This window comes from Theropithecus gelada, chromosome 11 (assembly GCF_003255815.1).
Source record: "Theropithecus gelada isolate Dixy chromosome 11, Tgel_1.0, whole genome shotgun sequence".
Classification (NCBI taxonomy): domain Eukaryota; kingdom Metazoa; phylum Chordata; class Mammalia; order Primates; family Cercopithecidae; genus Theropithecus; species Theropithecus gelada.
The window spans coordinates 26,095,574-26,115,704 of record NC_037679.1 but is presented as its reverse complement, the minus strand read 5'-3'; the positions used below and the strand labels follow the sequence as shown (position 1 = coordinate 26,115,704).

Here is a 20,131-nt window from a genome sequence, read left to right as displayed (position 1 = left end):
ATGCTTTGCAAACAGGTACAGATATGTTCCAATTAACAGATTATTGTCCACCTACTCATCTTCACCTGTGACATGGTACTGGGGAGTTGAGGGATGATTAAAAAACATAATAAAGATCTCTTCCTACATACAGCCCAACAGTTCCCTATCCATCATCTCTTCCCCTTTAGAGGATTGCAGGAGAAGGCAATATAGAAGGATATGGGCCACTTTTGCTGTGATTTAGTCATCAGGCCAAGAGGGATGTATGCTGCTAGACAGTGCCTTTCTTGTGGCAAGAAAGTACATGAGGGCAGCTTCAGATTTTCTCTGAGGATTAAGTTGAGGAAAATGCCCCTCTGCTGAGATTCCCCCAGAGACTGCAAGAGGATGAGTGTTTTACAGGGATACAGATAGGAGAGTACATTTATTTTGTTGACTAAGTGGTCACTCAATAAATGTTTACTGAAGTCAACAATAGTATATACACACAAGGTCATCCATGTTAAGAGAAAAGGAAAATATTCTCACAACTCTTCAGGATTCCTTCCATAGAATCTTACTCATTGTTGGTTTCTTCTCTTAAGCCGGAGCTCAGCTTCAGGAGTACTTTTCAAAATATCATGTATTTTGCAAACTCTATATAACTCCATGTGTCATTTCATCCAGAAAACTTGTTTGTAATGCTTTTTTCTCTGGACTCTAAGCTGCTTGATGCCACCAGCCCTTGGGAAAAAGCTGGCCTTCTGATAGGATTGCTATTGAGTAACAAAAATTCTTGGATTCTGATAACATCTTTCATGCAGAAACTCAAAGCATCTCCCAAATTATAAGCCCATTCTTTTACTCTGTTCTACACTCTCACAGTGAGTGGAATGTTTGGGTTTTTTTTTTCCTTCTAAGAATATTTGTCAAGTAGCAGAATCCACTTCGTTTCAAATTAAACCACCCAAATTAATGGTCCAATTCTCCATATAATACTAAGTTTAATCTCTGCACAGGCAGAAAGCTGGTCTTTGTAACTCCTGACTAGGACAGTCTAGGTTTTTAGTGCCAGTTCTATCATTTAGATTATGTAAGAACAGGCATCGTAAATCTATGGAATGACTTAAAGTGTAGCTAATCAACTGGCCAGAGAACCTAAGAGGGGTAGGGTCTAAGGTAAAATAAGGAAGAAGTAAGGAATATGACTCTCTTACTCCTCTCTCCTTTCCAGCATTTCTCAGTTGCAAGGGTGAGGAATGGATCTGTGCTTTATTGAAATAATTGGCAATGATTCCGGCTAGGGGCATGGCTGCCAGCAGCATTAGGTTCACCTCACCAGACACATGCAAAGAAGAAATAACTTTTGGAAACACAAGTTGCAGGTACTACCAGGATTATAGAAGGCATATCTTTCTCAATACCATTTGCGATTTCATCCAGATCTCTGGTGAGCTACCAAGGTAGGTCTACTGGAAAACTAAACAAACCAGCAACACCTTGAATTTGTGTGGCCATTTGTGTTCTTCACAGCATGTTCACATCTTTTATCTCAGGTGTTCTCACAGCAGCTCATGGGAGTAATAATAAGAGCTCGATTATTGAGCATTTACTATGTGCCAAGTGTACACATATTCACTTATTGACTCTTCACAACAATCCTGAGAGTTAGGTTCTATTGCTAGCCCCATTTTACAGATGATGCTTAGAGAGGTTGAGCTTCCTGAGTTCACACAGTGGTAAATGATAGCACCAGCACTAGAAACCTAGATTATCCAGAGCCCAGATGCTAAATCACTATATTATATGGGCTCAATCGCTTTTAGAGAATTTAAGTGACTAGGATCCAGTAGCGCTGGAGTTAAGACTTATTTGTCCTGCTTTTTCCTTATTTCAGCATTTTACTGTTTGGGGGAGCTCTTAGGCTTTGTGTTTAGATGACATTCTTTGCCTGAGTCCACTGTGGCTGTGATTTTCCCTCCTGTAGTTGCTCAGGAATCAACCTTTTCCAAGGTCAAGATTTGAAACGTTTAATTTTCTGCAAGTTGACATTTTACCATTTCATTTTACCATTCATAGTCCCAAAGCCTCCTGCAGCTTTTAAAGGAGTAATTTCAGATATCCACTCCCACAGCTCTAAGAACAACTCGTTTCAATCTTGGGACCTTGACCAGAATTCAGGGAAACTAGCATGATCCTTCCAGTCTGACGTTTCATTCCATCTACTATCCAAAGCTGTTTCTACAAGGCATCACCTACGAGGTAAGAGGTGGGGAAAATTTTAGTTTTCCAGATGAAACCCTTTACCTGATGTTTTGTACTGGGAAAACAAAATACCCAGATGACTAATGTTTCTTTTCTTTTCTTTTTTTTTTTTGAGACGGAGTTTCGCTCTTGTCGCCCAGTTGGAAGTGCAATGGCACGAACCTCTGCCTCCTGGGTTCAGGCGATTCTCCTGGCCCAGCCTCCCAAGTACTGGAATTACAGGCGCCCCCCACCACTCCCAGCTAATTTTTGTATTTTTAGTAGAGACTGGGTTTTACCATGTTGGCCAGGCTGGTCTCAAACTCCTGACCTCAGGCGATCCACCCGTCTCAGTCTCCCACCCGTCTCGGTCTCGTCTTGGAATTACAGGCGTGAGCCACCATGCCCGACCAACTAATGTTTCTTTATTCATTGGGCTATTTGGGGATCATGCAACTAGTGGAAAAATATGTTCCACAAGGTTTTGTCACTAAGGAATAGTAGTGCAAACCCATCCAATCTAATCATAATACAAATTATTCAGTAGATCTGAAATAAGTCCCATAAGCCTAGGAAAAAGAGAAGTCTTAATGGCTTTGGAAGATTAATGTTAGAGGAGGGCCTAATATGGTTTTTTGATAACACACAAGTATTTATGAAGTAAAAAACAACAGAGCGGGTGCAGTGGCTCATGCCCGTAATCCTAACACTTTGGGAGGCCAAGGTGGGCAGATCACTGAGGTCAGGAGTTTGAGACCAGCCTGGCCAACATGCTAAAACCCCATCTCTACTAAAACAAAACAAAACAATACAATACAAATAAACAAAAATTAGCCAGGTGTGGTGGTGTACACCTGTAATCCCAGCTACTTGGGAGGCTGGGGCAGAAGAATTGCTTTAACCCAGGAAGTGGAGTTTGCAGTGAGCCAGGATGACCCCACTGCACTCCAGCCTAGATGACAGAGTGAAAACTCTATCTCCAACAAAAACAAAGAAACAAACAAACAAAACAAATACAGGAGAAATATTTTTAGCAACTTAACTTGAAAGTCAACAAAATCATAGCAAGCTTCTAGAGACTTGTTCTTCAAAAAAATTTTTTTAATATTTGTGGGTACATAGGATGCATATGTATTTATGTGGTACATGAGATATTTTGGTACAGGCATGCAATGTGTAATAATCACATATGGAAAATGGGGTATCCATCCCCTCAAGCATTTATCCTTTGTGCTACAATTTTATTACACTCTTTTAGTTATTTTTAAATGTACAATTAAATTTTTATCAACTATAATTATCCTGTTGTGCTATTCAATACTAGATCTCATTTATTCTTTTTATTTTTTGGTACCCATTAACCAGCCCCACTTCCCCCATCCCCCCCTCCCAGCCTCTAGTAACCACCCTTGTATTCTCTATCTGCATGAGTTCAATTGTTTTGATTTTTAGATCCCACAAATAAATGAGAACATGTAATGTTTGTCTTTCTGTGCCTGGCTTATTTTGCTTAACATAATGACCTCCAGTTCTATGCATGTTGTTGCAAATGACAGGATCTCATTCTTGTTTATGGCAGAATAGTGCTCCATTGTGTATATGTACCACATTTTCTTCATCCATTCATCTGCTGATGAAGACTTAGGTTGTTTCCAAGTCTTGGCTATTGTGAACAATGCTGCAATAAACATGGGAGTGCAGATACTTCTTCTATATACTGATTTCTTTTCGTTTGGGTATATTATATACCCAGTACTGGGATTGCTGGATCATATGATAGTTCTATTTTTAGTTTTATGAGGAACCTCCAAACTGTTAGAGACTTTTTCTTGGTGACTGTTGATTCAAGACCATCTTGAAAGGATGTTAAAGGGGTTACTGGGCTGAATATTTATTTTTCCTAGTTTCCTAAATTCTGTATCTTTACCTATTGGTGATTTAGTTTTGAACTGGCCAAAATCTAGAGTTTTCAAGAGCTAATCTAGTACAAGATATTTAAAATTAAATGTAATGATGTTGATCTAGTCTGTTAAACACGAGTGCAGTGATTCCCCTTTAAATAATATGCATAAAACCCATGAGTCAAGGCCAATAAGAAGTCTAGAGACTATTCTAGAGAAAAGTAAGGCTACTTTTTTTTTTTTTTTTTTTTTTTTTAACGGTGGCAAAGTGTAAAGCATTATTGGCACATTTAATTTTCTTTAGCTACTTCATAAAATTATCAGTAGTTAGCCATCTTCAATATACTCGATATAGAATGGGATGGAAAGAAGAAAAAAGTTAAGATTTAGTGAGCAATGTCTGTATATTGAGAAATCATATTAAAAAGCATAAAGAGCTTTATAATAGATGAGCAAAAGATTTTAAAATCTGTTGCCTTCCCCCATTGTCTACTGTTATCTCCAGATACTACAACTCACATAGAGCAGAACCATCCCTCAACCTGTACTGTTCACTTATGGACTACAGTGTATGAGAGAAATTAAACTCCTCACACATTACCCTATTCTCTAATCCTCTCTAATTTTCCTCTTTGAAAAAACACCTTAGACTTTCCTTGATGTAATGCTTCAGCTAATTGATTTAGATTGACATCCTTGCCCTAGCCCAAAGGAATCAGCTGTTTTGGTGTGCATCACTCAGGCAGCTTGCTTCTTGGAAGTCTGATGTCCAATCTATTGGTAGTATTGAAAATCATAGAATAAAAAAACAAATAAGTCCTTTGGACAAGAAAGCATCAGCAGGAAACTCCTTTCCAGCTCCCTTACTCCTGTGAGGATGGGATGGGGCTACTGCTGTGAAGAGACTGGGCAATTTATAGTAATATTTTGACTCAGAAGCTTTTCATGAAAACCACTCTTCCTCGGTCAAGTTTAGACAGGTTCAGCATCTGGGAGCGCCAAATACTATTAAAGTCTCCTAAGATTCTCCTGTCCCTTAGTCCTTGTTGCCATTTTTCCTAGGACCCCAAGTGGCCATAACAAATTTATAAAGGAGGTGATATTCCTGTTTACTTTAATATTATGTTTCATAGCCCCTTTTACATTTACTTTTCCGACAATACTCCAAAATAGATAATTCTCTGCTTATTTTACAGACAATAAAACAAACCCTCTGAAAACAGGAAATCTTCCAGAAGCTGACAAGCTGGGAAGAAATAAAATCAGGATTTAAGCCAGGTGAGTTTGCCTCCGGAGTCCAAGACTTTCCCACTGGCTCTTCCCTCTTCTTCCTTCTGTGTCATGTTGGCTGTCTTCTGCTGCTGCCTAAGCAAAGGATTAGCATTTAACAGGGGTTGGGAGGGATGCCAAGATGAGAACACCACCAAGTGGAGAGAACAGAGCTGCTTGCTCAAGGACTCTCCCATATGCCGAGTCAGCTCAATGAGCTGGGAGGCAGAGTGTGCAATGGAAAAGCAACAGGTCTTCACCACTAAGCAGCATACAAATTCCATCTCCACCATTACTGAGTGGTATCTACTGCCAGGATCAGTGTGGTTGCATGTGACATCAGACTCCTAGAAGACCACATCATCCGTGGATCACAGCCTCTCCACTAAATCACTAACTTTCTCCAAAGTGTGTGTTCCTGACTCCTGGTCTACACTCTAACTCTATCTTAGAGCTGAACCCTTTTCTGCAACCAAGGCTGGTTATCAGATGGCCCTGACCCGCTTCTCCTAGTCCTGATGGGCCTGAGAAATCTTCATGGTAGCATCTTACCACCAATCTACTTCGTTTTCATTTTTGGTCAAGATTAGAACTGTACTTTCCATGTCTTGAACTTCCTGATTTAGACTGCAGATTATTCTTAGTTTCCTCTAACCTTGCTCCTATAGCAGTAGCTTACTCCAATCCAGCAAGAAACTACCACTCTATGACATGGCTGTGGCTCCAAGGTCATTTCATAGGTAGCCCTAGGGCACTTGCTAGCTTCACTGGGAATTAAAAGGGGCTTGAACTCACCTGGGTGGATCACCACTTTCCTCTCTAGAGTGGTGAGGGCAAAGTGGGGATTCTCCAAAACAAATAGATAAACCACCACTCTCCTAGGAAACACCTTTCTTCCCAACCAGTGGTCATTCAATGCCTACATTTTAACAGGCAGTACCAGATTTTCTGAAGGTTTGGGGAGAAAAGGAGAAAAGCGGGTAGATTGAGAGTATCACTACAATCCCATAGAATAGATTCCACATCACAGGCTATGATTTCTGGAATCAGCTTCTCTCTTGACAGCAGAGTTCCTATTATATCTTCAAAGAAATATATTAGTTACTAAATCCTTTAAAACATTTTATTATGAAAAATTTTAAACATATACAAAAGTGGATAGAATAGTATAATGAAGCATCATGTAGCCATCACCAGCTTTGACAATAGAAAATTCATGGCTAAATCTTCTTTTGTCTATACCCCATTTGCTTCTCCCATGTCCTGGATTATTTTTATACAAATTCCAGAGTTTATATCACTTTATCCATGAATGTTTGATATATATCTTTTAAATATAAGGATTCTTTTTTCAAAAAAAACCACAATGCCATTATCACACCCTCACATTAATAATAATTCAATATTATCAAATACTCAGTCTTCATATATTCCTGTTTCCCAAGAGATCATTGTTTTTTACAATCGATTTCTTCAAATCAGAAACCAAAATGCACACATTACACGTTAATATGTCATTAAAGTCCCATTGATATATATGCATCTTTTTCTTCTTTTTCTCGTAATTAGTTGAAAAAAGTAGATAATCTGTCCTATAAAATTTCCCACATTCTGAATTTTTCTGATTGCCTTCCTGTGATAGCCTGTCTCCTGTATTTCCTGTAAAATTGATCGAGGGCTCAATAAGAATCTTGCTCAATCCTCTTTTTTTTTTTTTTTGAGACTGGGTCACTCTGTGTTTCCTAGGATGGAGTACAGTGGCTATTTACAGGTGTGATCATTTATAGCTCACTGTGGCCTTGAACTCCTCCTGGCCTCAAGCAGTCCTGCCTCAGCTTCCTGTGTAGCCAATTTTCTGTAAAAATATTTAATAGTTTGTGTTGTATATTTTCTTTTGCATTATATGATGAGGCATAGAGTGTATGATTGTTTCCCTACTTGTAATGTTAAATTTGATCAGTGTGTTCTGGTATTGTCAACTTGATCCTTTCTTTATATAATTCCTCATTAAGTTTTTTATCTAATGGTTTAGAAGTCATTGAGGGTCTTTGCCCAAATTCTTTATTTCATTAGGGATTGCAAAATGGTGACATGTAAATTCTGTTACGCCTTCTGCATTTATTAGCTGCAACTTATTAAAACAAAAACAAGCCAAAAAGCCTTCCCTTATCAACTATTTGGTGATGCTGAGATATGGTTCTTACGGAAAAAGTATGATAAATGCTTGGTTCTGTCTCCCCTCATACTCTTTTTTGTTACCAGTTTCCAAAAGGTGACTAGTGAGCATTTTTAAGTATCATTATAAACACATGTATTTTAAAACATATTTAATTTCTTTTATCATACTGAATGCTAATACTTCTGTATAGATAGCATTCTTTAAATTGTAGGTATGGATATGCAAATACAAGCAATGGAAGGCCAGTGCAGTGGCTCACGCCTTGTAATCCCAGCACTTTAGGGGGCCAAGGTGGGAGGATCACTTGAGCCCAGGAGTTCTAGGCTGCAGTGAGCTAGGATTGTGTCACTGCACTCCAGCCTGGGTGACAAAGCAAGACCCTACTTCTAAAAAAAATAAATAAAAAGCTAAACATTGAACAGAGCCAAAAGGACTGTTTAGAGCTGTCCAGGAAGAAGGAGACCCATTTAGGGAGCAGTGGAAGGTTAATGAGTAATGGACAGACTAAAGAGAATACAGAACCACGGAGCCAGCATTGGGCAACTGCAGTAAGAGTACTTTTAGTTGGAACTAAACAGGTAGCTCTGGGAGCTGGTGAGGAAGGCAGAGTGAACCCAGGATCAAAGGGAGAAATATGAGCCAGCAAACCCAGCAGGGAACTTGAGAGACAGCTTTTGAATCAGAGTAAGGAGTTAAACTAAACAGCAACCTAATTTAAGCAAAAACTGCTGTGCATCTGTACATTGGCAAACTACATTAGTATAAATGCAAAGATAGTCTCATCTCTATTGTTATGCAGTCCTGCTGGTCTTGTATTACATTTCAGAGATTCAGAAGAGCGAAGTAGCACAAAGATGGGGAAGAAGGAGGAGGAAGGGCCTTGGGTTCAAGAATGTAATCTCTGGAGAAGTCTTTCAGTGCTCCCTTTTTCTCAGGCAGCAACTCAAAGACACTAGAAAACTTCTTTGGAGACTGTCTGAGATCTGTACTATCCTTACAGAAAGCCATAGTTGATGTAAATATTTTTGTATTCTGTCTTAGGCTAATATAACAATGTATATTACTTAAGAATGATTGTTAAGATTTTTATCATTAATTTTAAGGGAAGGTATAGTAAAATCATCAGAGATTATAAAGTAAGAGAGGATCTTAAAGGTCATATAGTTGTAGTCTTAAATGAAAATATTAAGACAAAATCCTCATTCCATTTTTAAAAAGTTGACATTTAGATGAACAAATTCAACAGAATGCCAAGCTGTTTTGCCTCCTGGGCATAAAAGAAATACTAGCTTGGTGAAAGAGTTTTAGCAATAAAAAGTAACAAGAAAAACAAACATAACTCAGAACCATTATAAATTTTCCTTGAAAGGGGCATTCTCATATTTTATGAAATTAGAGATTGCTTAAACTATTTCCATTTTTAGAATTGGTAGTTTCAAGTCAGTCTGTAAAATATTAGCACTGAGGCCAGGATTTAGCATGAATACAGAAGTATTTTTTAACTGAGATAGAAACTCAAATGTAAATTTGGGTAAGATCATATTTCCTTGATATTTTATTTTTCTTTATTAAACATAGCTTCACTTATCTATCCTCAAATAGAAGATAGAAATTTTGTGCTTTTAAAAACTGCTACTTTTTGGGCTTCTATTATTCTTTCTTTTATTGTAAAAGTAATACAAAGACCTCTAAAAAACAGAAAGACTACCAAACATAGTATATTTCCACTTAAAATGCTGTGACCATGTGTGGCCTGCATTATGACAAATGGTCATAGCCTTAATTTCAGCCTGTGTTTTCCACTTTCAGCTGCTAAAGAAAGCACGTTTTTCAAAATTGTCCCCCAAAAGTCACATTAATTGTTAAAAATATTACTTTTGAAAGTATTTTTCACTTTCTTAAGGTAAACTTCATCAGAAAGACTGAGTATTTTAGGGCAAGTTCATGCATGATGTTGGAGCTTACTCCTCATCAATGTTTCTTTCTGGATATGTGATCCATGTTCTTTAAGGAAAGGCTAGATAAGCATCAATAAATTCAAATGTAAATCTGAAAATGAACATTTAAACATAACACATTATTCAAAATAATGTATATGGGACAACTATTTTAAGGAATATCTCTTAGGGAAATATCATCTACTTAAAATTTGTGTATATGTGTGTTCATCCCTAGATGATACCAGAATAACCATTAAAGTGTCATCTTTTTTGGTTTGTTTTCTTGAGATGGGATCTTGCTCTGTCACCCAGGCTGTAATGCAGTGGCATGATCACTGCAGCTTTGACCTCTTGGGCTTAAGCTATCCTTCTACCTCAGCCTCTCAAGTAGCTGGGACTATATGGGTACAACACCATGCCCAGCTAATTTTTTAAATTTTCTTTGCAGAGACGGGGTTTCTCTGTGTTGCCCAGGCTGGTGTTGAACTCCTGGCCTCAAGTAATCTTTCCACCTCAGCTTCTCCAAAGTGCTGGAATTACAGGCATGAGCCACCATGCCTGATTGTGTGTCATTTTCTGAGGTATTATTTTGAGGACATAAATAAAGAATTCCACAATCAGTTTCTGTAAAAAATTTTGGATTTAAGATCCTCTTCTCCCCTACAATAATTTAAAAATATAATTATAATATGCTGTACAGACACTTATGGGTTAAAATGAACCAGATGCTATGTCCTTGCATTGTATGTCAGAACACTAAACCAATAATATAAAATGTTTATTCAAACAGCAGTAAGATACAAATTCTGAATGCATCATTGTTTTTATTTTAGCAGAAATAATATTTTAACTATTTCATGGGAACAGTGCACATCAATGACCAATAATTTTGAAGTCATTATCACATCAAATAAATATGACTTATCTACATACGAAATATCTTAAAGATATGACATATCAATAGAAGATCTCACTCCAAAAATAGTTACTGAAATTTCATCAGCTAGGCTTGAAAACATGTCTTATTATGTAGTCACGCTTCTGAAGACCTGAGTTATTCTGTAACCAACACCCACCTCCCTACACTGTCCTAACGGAAGGAGCCAGCAGTCCAGCAGTCGTTGGAAATTGTTTACTCTTGGAAAAGACTGTTACATTCTTTGTCAAAGTAAAAACATGTGGAAAAATTGACTAACCTGATTTACATAAGAATTATTGATTGTTTTAAATTACCCTCCCCTCTTTACTTTTGTGGAGTGAAGCAAAATATGTAGACAAAGATAGAGTAACAGGTGTGTGTGTGTGTGTGTGTGTGTGTTTGTGTTCCTAAAAGGTTACTTTATTTTATTTTATTTTTCTCTCTTTTTATTTATTTATTTATTTATTTATTTATTTATTTTTTATTATTATTATACTTTAAGTTCTAGGGTACATGTGCATAACGTGCAGGTTTGTTACATATGTATACTTGTGCCATGTTGCTGTGCTGCACCCATCAACTCGTCAGCACCCATCAACTCGTCATTTAAAAGGTTACTTTAAACTGTAGATAAGGTTAACTTTCTAAAGAGAGTATCTCTGTGCTTCTCCATGGATCAGTGATGTGGTCATTTTTGACCTCTTGCAGTACAGCTCCAATAATAAAAAATTTCAAGTTAAGCTTGCCATTCATTCCAAAGCAAAACTCACTTTCAGATGATTATCAGAACAAAAGCTCAGTAAACAAACTTTTGAACCGTGAAACAAATAACTCCCAGGTGGTCAGGCAATTCCAGCATTCATTTTGGAAAAAGGAAAATGTTGCCATAGAAGTAAGCCTGTGTCAACATCCAGTTCTATTAGCTCGTTTCCCTCTTCACCTTAGAAGTCGTAGGATAACCAAGGCAGTTCCTAGATGCCAACAAACATTAGTTGTTGTTGTTTATAATGTAGTAATAATTACTTCCAAGTAGATATTGAATATCATCATATAACTAAGTATGGCTTGAGGAATGTGACAGGAAGAGAAGCAGAGGAAATGTGTTTCTGTTGTCTACCTTGTAGGAGTGGAACATGGGGTTTTGTCTAGTTGCACATTTTAACTCCAATCAGCTGGCAGAATTGCCTTCTCCCAGTCTGGCCATGCTTGTGGGTTTCTGTCCAAGAGTGAGGATTTAGCTGACATAGAAAGCGTGGAAATGAGTTCATCCCTTCCAGCCTGGATTCACTGCATCACAGGGACAGCTCTTCAGTTACCCGTTACAGAGGTTCAGATGGTACTCCATCAGCTGGTGCAATGAAGAAAGTAAAATCAGGAAATGCAAAATGGAATGGGCTACCGCTTTACAAAATTTCTGACTTTGTTTTATAGGTTATTTTATTACCATCTTTACTTGTTTCGAGGCATTGGAAAACTAAGTACTGTGTTCATAACCATTTACATGTGATTTGACGATGAAGATGGAGCTGTTAAATAAATACTGCAGTGTTTTGATTTTAATACCACCTGTGTATGCTAATGATTATATATTTATAAGTTAGTCTTTCAGGCCAGGCATGGTGGCTCATGCCTGTATTCCCAGCACTTTGGGAGGCCAAGGTGGATGGATAGCTTGAGCTCAGGAGTTTGAGATCAGCCTGGGCAACACGGTAAAACCCCATCTCTACCAAAAATACAAAAAAATTTAGCTGGGCATGGTGGTGTGCGCCTGTGGTCCCAGCTACTCGGGAGGCTGAAGTGAGAGGATCACTTGAACTTGGGAGGTGGAGGTTGCAGTGAGCTGAGATCATGCCAGTGCACTCCAGCCTGGGCTACAGAGCAAGATCCCATCTCATAAAAAAAAAAAAAAAAAAGTCTTTTATCCATAAAAGCTAGAATTCATAATTCTTTTGTATTCATAAAGCACCTGTTCCAACACTGGATAACTTACAATCCTATGGTTCCTTGATTACTTGATTACAATGTATTTGTTTAACATTTTGAATGGTAGCTATCTTTATAATTATATTATTAGAAAACTTGTATATCTCAGAAGTAGATTCTAGTAGAACAATATTTAATTTAAAAACTAATAACAGTTAATGTATGGCACACTTATTATGTTCCACAAAGTAATTACTATTATTATCCCCATTTTACAGACAAGAAAACTGAGGCTCAACAAGATTGCTTGAATTTGCACAGATGATAAGTGATGAAACTGGGGCTCCAGCACAGTTCTGTGTGATTCTATGCTGCTAACCACTACCCTGTGTTGTCTCTCATATTTATACATTTGATGCGAGCCTTCCATACTTAAGTTTCTAATCCCCAACTTTAAGTTTTTCCAATTTAAAAAAGGGGGTGGCCGGGGGCGGTGGTTCAAGCCTGTAATCCCAGCACTTTGGGAGGCCGAGACGGGCGGATCACGAGGTCAGAAGATCAAGACCATCCTGGCTAACACGGTGAAACCCCGTCTCTACTAAAAAAAAAAAAAAACAAAACAAAAAAAAACAAAACAAAAAACAAAACTAGCCGGGCGAGGTGGCGGGCGCCTGTAGTCCCAGCTACTCAGGAGGCTGAGGCAGGAGAATGGCGTAAACCCGGGAGGCGGAGCTTGCAGTGAGCTGAGATCGCGCCACTGCACTCCAGCCTGGGCGACAGAGCGAGACTCCGTCTCAAAAAAAAAAAAAAGCGGGGGGTGATGTGTTGCAGGAAAGGATTTTGTATGGGAAAGAAGTGAGGTTGTCCTTGATTCCTTGAATTTATTTGCTCGCCAATGAGGGCTGGAGTGTTTTCTGTCTTTGTTACTGTCTGCACTTCCAAGGAAAAGAAAGTCTTCTCATCAGTGATACAGAGTGTACCAAGAAAGATCAGTTGCTGATTTTTGGAATAATACAGATCCCTGTAAATACCAATGATTTTTATCAGATTAAGAAGTCAGGCAGTCTCAGAATCAAATCCAATTCCAAGGTTGCAAATAGAGCTGTAAGAAAGAAAAAGAAAAATGTAATATTGTGGCTGGTAATTTTTGTCCTTTTTCACTGCGGACATGAATATTTTGTTTAAAGATTTAGTTGGGCAACAGCAGCTTCAGAGAATTCTGCGAGATGGAGTTTGTCTCTAGAGACCCCTTCAGTATTAGCTGGCTCCGTACTTGCTGGTTGGGCAGTGTCTTCCTGCTGCCTGTCCAGGGATCCTCCCATTCCCTCGTTTTAAGTCTGTCTTCTGAAAAACAACTGCATATCTGATTTCTACCATCTTTCTAGTCTCCTGGCAATTTTTACCTGCTGAGCTGGTTATTAGTTGGTTACAATGCAATGACCCCATCTCTGATTATGTCATGACCGATGCTAACATGTTAACATGTTACATACTCCAGGTATGGTTTAATGTGGATTTCATGGACACTATGTCTTGACTCAAAGATTCTCTTTCTAGGAGAGAGAAGTGTAATCATAATAGAAAGTGTATTTTATTATAAAATAGAATAAAAAACAATACCACAGTGTATTAATACCCTGGGATACTGGGGTATTTAATTTAGAGACAGGACAAAAATTATTGCTCAGAAAAGAACATGTCAAATAATTGGGATTATTAAAGAGATTACATGCAAAAACCATAATAACACTTAAGTCTCCTGACTCTAACCTGTACTTTAGTTAACAGATCCCCCCCGCCCCGTGTGAAGAATATATGCAGTTGGACGCAGTGGCTCACGCCTGGCTGAGCCCAGCACCCTGGGAGGCTGAGGCAGGTGGATCACGAGGTCAAGAGTTTGAGACCAGCCTGACCAACATGGTGAAACCCCATCTCTACTAAAAATATAAAAATTAGCCGAGGGTGGTGGCACATGCCTGTAATCCCAGTTACTCAGGAGTCTGAGGCAGGAGAATCGCTTGAATCCGGGAGGTGGCGGTTGCAGTGAGCCAAGATCGCTCCAGTGCACTCCAGCCTCGGTGACAAAGTGAGACTGAGTCTCAAAAAAAAAAAAAAAAAAAAAATGCTGGCCAGGCACAGTGGCTCATACCTGTAATCCCAGCACTTTGGGAGGCTGAGGAGGATGAATAGCTTGAGCTCAGGAGTTCAGGACCAGTCTGGGCAACGTGGCAAAACTTTGTCTCTAACAAAGATACAAAAAAATTGCTGGGATTGGTGGCACACGCCTGTGGTCCTAGCTACTCGGAGGATCTCTTGAGCCTGAGAGACGGAGGTTGCAGTGAGCTGAGATTGTGCCACTGCACTCCAGCCTGAGTGACAGAGTGAGACCCCATCTCAAAAAAATAAAAATAAAAAATAAAAAATAAAAGAATATAGCTACAGTATAAAAGGTTATCCTCCCCCCTTTGTGTCTCAATAAATCTAAAGCTGTAGCATAATCATGAACAAGACATTTTTATTCTTGGTTTAGTAGATATAGCTTAATAAATTATATTCTTTTGAACAACTATTGGAGCAGTGAAAATTGCTAGTCATCTTCCATTTCAACTGAAAGCCTTCCTCTGAACAAGTTGTTAGGACATGTTCAGAGATGCCTATCATGAGAACTTATAATAGGATAAATTAACTGTGGGAGAAGAAGGCAGGGATTAGTCACTCACAGGTTGGCAGCATAAAGACAAGGTAAAGGGCTGCACACCAGGCTGACAACCATAAGATGAACTAGCATCCTGCCTTGGTTTGAGTGGGTGCTTATTTCTTAATGACTTTATGAATTTTCCAGACTTTGATAATAATGCTGCAAAAGCGAAGAAAGAGGTTAAGTACATAAGTTGTAAAAGAGATTTAAAGAGTTTCTCTATTTGTGGTATATTCCTTTAGGATTAGTTTCCCAATAGAGAGAACAATGGTTAATTGGATAAAATATAAAACTACAGGCAAGTAAATACAAACATGTCAAGTATCAAATGCTAACTCAATGAGCACACTCTTGTCTTGTTATGTAACTGCTTGAATATCTCAAAAATACCTGCTCTAGGGTAAATTCTTATTAGATAACTATCCTGAGTTTTAAAGTATCCAATGATAACCAATAAATCTGTTACCTATAGGGTTACATGATTTACTTAGTGCTTCTGAGACAAATCTCATACTAACAAGTATTTTATCACTAACAATCTCACCAGTCTCCCAGAATATCCCATGCTTGCATGGGCTACTGTGGGTATGACTTTGTAGGAAGTTGAGTGAATTAGAAGTGATGTTAGCTACACAAGAAAGGAAAGAGTCAGTCTGACGCTGAACGAGTTTGGAAGCAACAATGAATATTCAAAAAGGAAAATATCATTTTCTCTCTGGAATAGAGATAGTAGAAGTTGACAAATGCAGAAGTGGCTACTCTTAAAATCCCAATCCATTCAGGCTTTGCAAAATCTGAATAAGGTAAAATCCCCCCAGGATTACTGATGTGTATAATCAGAAGAGGGGATGGTCAGAGAGGACATATTCAGAGGACTAAGTAAAGATAAATTACATGATGATCTTTTCTGTTACAGTCCTTCTTTCTTTTTCTGTTCTTATCCTTGTTTAACATAACGGAGTGGGCTCCTAAGTCTCGCTGGTGGCACCAGCCAGTATCCAATTCATTGCCCATTATTTGCAGAAGGCATGATTATTTTTTTCCATAATACATGTAAGCCCAATATATAGAATCCTTGAAGTATTTCTCGTTGCTCCTAACATGTTAGCCTAATTACAACTTTCTTGTTAAGGGTTGTTTCAAAATATACAGACCTATCTGAATATTCCTGATATATATATATTTTTTTTTAAATGGAGACGGGGTCTTGCTATATTACCCAGACCGGTCTTGAACCGGGCTCAAGTGATCTGCTTACCTCGGCCTCCCAAAGTACTGGGATTACAGGTGTGAGCCACCATGCCCAGACTATTTCTGGTATTTTATATTATGTCCTTAATACCTTTTTGAAATTAACAGAAAAGTTTCTAAAATGCAGTGGTTCATCTCTCAGACCTCATTATTCTGTCCCCATAATGTGTATCACAATAAAAATGACTGACAAAGGACTTTGAATACAAGTAAATATAGAAGCTTTATGCAAATATGCCTGTGGAGTCAAGAGAAAGAAAGAAAAAAAGCTCTTGGAATTGTTTATGCTTTCTTTCATCTGAAGTGCGATTTTTCTCTGTACATCAGATAACATATTGATTTTAGTGTACTTCAATTCTCAATTTTCCATAAACCATAAAAACCTTAATGACTTCTCCAAAGCTCAAGTGAGAAACAATCAATTAATTTTCCCAGCAGTTCAACTCTGTCAAAATTAAAGTGCTGTTTTAACAAATTTTTCAGACATTTAGGCTCTACACAGCAGCAGTTTAATGCCAAAAAGTCTTTCTTTGACCATTTCAGGAAAAGTTTAAATATACACCAATTAAACAGAAAGTTCAAATGTTTTAACCTTTATAATAGACATGAAAATGCAAGTCACTTTACATGGCATATTTCTAGAGCTTAATCTAATGCTAAGTCTACAGCAGCTCTGAACAGAACTGTTGCAGAAGCATCCATAATATAACAGTGAAATGCATCAGCTACTACACATGTGATGCCATTCCTCCATGTTGTGATTTGAGGGAACACACACACACACACACACACACACACACACACAATTGTCCTACTTCCCTCCATAGGTCTGATATCTAAAAATTCCCACTGCCAATACTACCTCTTTGAAATGAGCCATTTTTTAAAAGGCCATAGTAAAATAGTAAAAATTCTCAGAAGGGAAAAGAGGATAGGAAATTAACATGCTTTCATTTGCACGATAATGACCAATAATACATTAGCACACATTAATTTATCGGATTACTTAACTTTCACTTAGAAAGCAGGGATTACAATTGGGACAGGTGCAGTTTGGAATGGTGGAAAGCAGGTGGCAACAGTGAAGTCTCCAGGGAGACAGAACAAATAGCAGTGATGGAAAAGAAGGTTCTGAGAAGGGTAAGGATTTGCAAAGGCTGGAAGTAGCTTCAAAGTAAGGTTTATTTCAGGCTGCTCTGAATATGACGAAGAAGAATAAAACACTGGAATATTAATTGAGCTGTGAAATGAGTTAAAAATAGAACTAAATTACAGACAGATAGGAAACTCTAAGTTTCATTTGTAGAAGAACATGGATTGCGCTTTCAATAAAAGTTCAGTGATGTTGCTTGCTTGACACAATCTGCTTCATCTGGGGCATGAGAGAATCCACAGTGATTCTAAGAGGAGACCTTCATGGCATTTCATTTAGGGCCTGTTCAGGTTTTTCTGGTCTGTTTTTGGTTTGTATTTGATTTTTCTGGTTTGTTTGTTTTTTTCACTTGGATTATAATGTAAAATTTACTTAATGACTTAGTGAATTTAGGGAAGATATCTCGAAGCTTCTTTATCTTGTTTATAATATTCTCTTTGCACAACACTGGATCTGTTACAGTTCCTTTACGAGGAGGAGGCACTTTCACACACAACCATTAAACAGTCTAATTTGCCATTTGGCCTGTTTCCTGTTAGATTTCAAGGTGGTTGTAGACAGTCACATTTCTTAGTGCTCATCTAATCTACTCTTTCTTACAATTTTGAGTTAATTCCTTTGTCTGCCTGTTAATCATTTATAGGCATTTCCATAGGATAGGTCTTTTCGAATCTCCCACAGGACTGACTGCAAAGTGCAGTGCTAGAGGACCTTGTGAGTCAAGCCCTGGGACTTCTTCACCTACAGAAAGCAGGTTGGTATTCTTTCTTGGAAGCTGACCTGCCTCACGGTTGCTGTAATAGAAGGAGAGGGCTATTATCGTTTGAACTGAGTGCAGTTATTCCTCCCCCACCATCATTTCCAGCCACACCTAAAGCTCAGGCAACTGTGTGGGTGGGCAAACAGAAGGAGCTTATTATCGTTCATGACATAAATAAAAACCAAGAGGCAACCCAGTCACCAAGTGCAGGAAAGAAAATCATATCATAAATCTCATAAATTATTTTCCATTTACATAACCAGTAGCAAATATCACTTGTAGTGCTTAAATAATGTAAATATAAACTAGGAGTGACTCTTTTCATGGATCTTAATGAAACATCGTATATAATAAGTATGGAATAAAAAGGCTCATTGAACAGATTTTAAAAAGTCAAAGATAATATAAACAAATGCTCATACATGCATAATACATATGTGTCAGGCACTTTATGTTCATTGCCGAGACTGAAGTTTTGCAGGTTGTAAAAATAAATAAGCTTACAAATCCCTAAGGGGTATTAAGAAAAATCTTTTGGTACATCAGACAAACTGATCTCAGGTTGATGTTCCTGGGGATTTCAATAGATTGGCTGGTCTGACCCCACAACTAGTGTGGAGATGAATATTACTTAGTGATAAGTTAAAGGGAAAATAGATTTGTCTTTACAAAATGCTTTTGTTCATACTCTTTACTGAGACGCCCTGCAATTATGATATAATCTATTTGCTTCATTCCAGATGTTTAGTCACTGTTACTTTGAAATAGGCTGGTGAACATTATTGTGTATTTCTTACCCATGGACAAAGGAAAATTTTAGAAAACCACATCATTTGTAAATGGTTACATTGACAGAAGCAAGAATGAAACTCAAACTTCTCTACTTCAATTTCTTAGCCTATTTACTACAGAATCGCTGATAGATATACCAATTCCTAGAGTAGTCTAGAAAAATCTCAAGTTTGTGTTTGTTTTCTCTATTGTTTTTAAAAACAATATTTACTAAAATTTTTGTATTAAAATGTAATATTGCTTTTTAAGAAAAATATTAGAATGTATTAAAACAGAAGAATAAAACTCACAGATACTGTTAATAGACAGGACACATTTTGATGCATCTCTTCCCTTCTAAGAAAAGTTTGATTCATACTATATATACATACTGGTTTTCATTAATCTAGGAGGTCACCTTTATTAACATCCGTCAATACTTTATGCACTATTACAAAATAAACAAAAAATTATGCCAGTACTATGATGCAATGCTTAACTACTAAGAATTATTATTTTATACTTGTTGAAAGAAATCCTTTAGACATAGGTTTTATCAAATATCTTTACTTACATAATAAAAAATAAGTGAAACTAATTGTCTAGGTATTACTAAAACTTTTTCACGTTCAAACTTCAATTCTTATGATTCACTCTATGATTCAGACTTTTCAATGTTTGTGGTTTTCCACACAATATCTTCTGTTTCAGCTAGGGTATTGGCAAGACAGCATTTCCTGAAAGAGTGTTCTGTTATTGTTTCTAGAACTTGGCTTCAAGCTGACCTCACCCCACCTGCAAGTCTTAATACACTTGGACGTGCCATGAAATGACAAAAAATATTAAGATTTTAGATATGTAAAAATATTAAAATTTTGCCTCTTAAAATCTGTGAAGTACGGTATATGTAACCCATTTTTGTGGTAAATGTTATAACATGAGATTTACTACTATCTTTTAAATTATGATGGTTAAAGGCTCTACAATAGCCAATTTAACTTATTTAAGCAATCCTCTATTATTGAACATTTAGAATCTTTCCCACTTTTTGCTGTTATAAAGGTATGATAGTCATCTGCAAGCATAAACCTTTGGTCACATCTTTTATTCTTTCTCTCTTTCTTTCCCCTTCCTTCCTTCCTTCCTTCCTTCCTTCCTTCCT

The 20,131-nt window shown here is 37.6% G+C and overlaps 1 long non-coding RNA gene across 1 annotated transcript; it reads left to right on the top strand.

Moving 5' to 3' along the window:
* Nucleotides 1-666: 666 nt before the first annotated feature.
* LOC112634772 lies at nt 667-19,857 on the top strand. Its single transcript, XR_003121820.1, has 4 exons — nt 667-845; nt 2,096-2,223; nt 5,303-5,384; nt 19,736-19,857. It is a non-coding gene; the product is annotated as an uncharacterized LOC112634772 (long non-coding RNA).
* The last annotated feature ends 274 nt before the right edge of the window (nt 19,858-20,131 follow it).